This window comes from Diceros bicornis, chromosome 8 (genome assembly GCF_020826845.1).
Source record: "Diceros bicornis minor isolate mBicDic1 chromosome 8, mDicBic1.mat.cur, whole genome shotgun sequence".
In the NCBI taxonomy this organism is placed as follows: Eukaryota; Metazoa; Chordata; class Mammalia; order Perissodactyla; family Rhinocerotidae; genus Diceros; species Diceros bicornis.
This window is the reverse complement of record NC_080747.1, coordinates 51,030,096-51,032,887: the sequence shown is the minus strand read 5'-3', so window position 1 is coordinate 51,032,887 and position 2,792 is coordinate 51,030,096. Positions and strand designations below refer to the sequence as shown.

Sequence of the window (2,792 nt, the reverse complement as noted above, 5' to 3'; positions counted from 1 at the left end):
ACTATTTTCAAATGTTAAACTATAGGCATCTGTTAATAAAGGACTTAAATAACAACTACAACAATATCAACAACAAAATCAAAAATGGACTATAAGAAGGACAACCTTTGAGAATATAGTCATTGAACTGAATGGGGAAACATAAGCTTGGCCTTCAGAAATAACAGATGTGTTATAAAGAGGTGGTGAGGGAATTTTAGAATTAGTAGCAAAAAGTAGGTGAAGCTTGGATGTTCAATAAAGATAAAACATACCACATTTAAACAATATTCGATTGAAATTCTACATAGAGAAAAGTTACAAATGTTAGTTATATACTTTCATGAGTTTTCACAAATGTAACTAGCACCCAGATTAAGAAACAGAAAATTACTGGTGCCTGTCTGGTGGTGGAGGGGTTAAGTTTGCACGCTCCACTTCCGCATTTCTGTTTCCTGGGTTTGGATCCCAGGCACGGACCTACACACTGCCCATCAAGCCATTCTGTGGTGGTGTCCCACATACAAAATAGAGGAAGATTGGCACAGATGTTAGCTCAGGGCCAATCTTCCTCACCGAAAAGAAAAGGAAAGAAAAGAAAACAGAAAATTAGGAGCAGCTGAAAAGTCCTCTTCACGGGGCTGGTGAAAGGAAGAATTAAGCATGGAAAATCAGTATGACAATGTTACCTTTTGAATAGTACAATAAGGAAAAAAGAGAAAAGGAAAAGAGGAAAAGATGAAAGGCAAGAAGGGAGAAAGGAAAGAAGGGAGGGAGGAAGGAAAGAAGAGAGGGAGGAAGGAAAGAAGGGAGAGAGGAAGGAAGGGGCTAGGGCGACAAGAAGGGAAGTGGCCATGGAAGACCTAGGGGAAAACACCACCATCCTAACTACCGATTGAGTGGAGGGTGGGCCCGGACTGGATGGTTCCACCACTACCCAAGGTTCTCTGCAGATGCACTACCAGCAGAGCATGCAGTTGGAGGAACCAGCAGAGCAGATCCATTCAAAGTCTCACTTCACCTAGGCAGAGGAGGAAAAGATGCGGATGGAGCTGAGTCACAAGAGAGCTCGAGTGGAGCTGGAGCTGGCAGCCGGCACCAGTGCCGGGAGCTATGAGCGTGCGATTGACCTCAACAAAGAGCCCCTGACCTGCATTCGGCAGCTTCAGGAGCGGGAGGCCCAGGTGGAGGAGGTGATGAGGGAGCAGCTGGAGTGCAACGGGTTGTGTAAGCAGAGCCTGGATGCTGCCAGCAAGAAGCTGCGGGAGAAGGAGGACCACCCAGCCGAAGCCAACGGGACCATTCGTTTGTTAAAGGGGAGGATCTGGGAATCGCAGTAGAGTGTGATGAACCAGGAGATGAAGACGAGCTTGGAGTCTGAGAAGCAAGAGCTAGAGGAGCAGCGGTAATTGCAGCACGAGAAAATGGCAGGAAGCTAATCAGAAAATTCAGGAACTCCAGGCCAGCCAAGAAGTGAGGGCAAACCAGGAACAGAGCATTAAGGATTTGGAACAGAAGCTGTCCCTGCAAGAGCAGGATGCCGCAATTGTGAAGAACAGGAAATCTGAGCTGGCGCGGCTGCCCAAGGTGGAGAGGGAGCTGAGCATCTGAGAGAGGAGAACGCCTACCTGCAGAGATGTGAGAGACCAACGGGCTGCTCAGGGAAGCACTGGAGGGGCTGCAGGGCTGCCAGGAGAAGATGCAGGAAAATCTGGTTGACCCGGAGCTGGAGAAGAGGCTGCTGGAGAAGCTGCAAAGCTGGAATAGACTGGACCAGACCATGGGCTTGAACATTAAGACCCCGAAGACCTTTCCAGTTTCATTGTTGAACTGCAGCAGAGAGAGCTTGCCCCGAAGGACAGGAACAGCTCCCTCACCAGCAGCACCCGGGGCCTGGAGAAGGTCAGGCAGCAGCTCCAGGAGGAGGTCCACCAGGTCTGCAGTCAGCCGCTGGACGAGAAGAAGAAGTGGGAGACCCACGAGGCCCTGCCTGAGACTTCAGAAACGGGTCCTGCTGCCAATGCCACTGAGGCCCAGAGAGGGTGACCTGCCAGGAGTCCACAGTAGATTAGGAGCAGCATTCCCACCTCTGTTCCTTACCCCATGTTGCCTCCCTCCAGGGAGCACGTATATTGGTCTGGCTCCCTACGTTTGTCTCTGAGCGGCTCCTTTCCACCTTCCTGCCAGTACTTGTGTGGTGCCCTGCCTATGGAATGGCTCACTGCCAGCGGGCTCCTGAAACAAGCAGCTTTGTTGCCACCCCCTTCTGGCCACATCAAAAGTGCTTGTTGCAAGACAGGAGATACAGATGTGTCTATTTTTGATGCTATGACTTAAAATTAGCAAGTTGGAAAATGATATTAATTACCTTTTCTCCTCAACAGTGAAAGTTAAAAGAGTTGCAGCTCTCTGGGTCAGAGGGCAGAAGGAAAGTAGTGGTGGGAGCAGTTGCCCAGAACCAATATTTTTGCTGTTCCATAGTGATCGCACCAATTTACATTCCCATCAACAGTGCACAAGAGTTCCCTTTTCTCCACATCCTCACCAACACTTGTTATTTCTATAATCTTTTTGGTAATAGCCATTCTAACAGGTGTGAGGTGATATCTCACTGTGGATTTGATTTGCGTTTCCCTGATGATTAGTGATGCTGAGCACCTTTTCATGGAACTTGAGCCATCTGTATGTCGTCTTTGGAAAAATGTCTATTCAGATCCTCTGCCCATTTTTTAATTGGATTGTTTGTTTGCTATTGAGTTGCATGAGTTCTTTATATATTTTGGGTATTAGCCCTTTATTAGGTATACAATTTG

General features: G+C 48.0%; 1 pseudogene; it reads left to right on the top strand.

The window, feature by feature from the left end:
- Positions 1-833: 833 nt before the first annotated feature.
- LOC131409234 (mitotic spindle assembly checkpoint protein MAD1-like) lies at positions 834-2,140 on the top strand (annotated as a pseudogene).
- Positions 2,141-2,792: the final 652 nt, after the last annotated feature.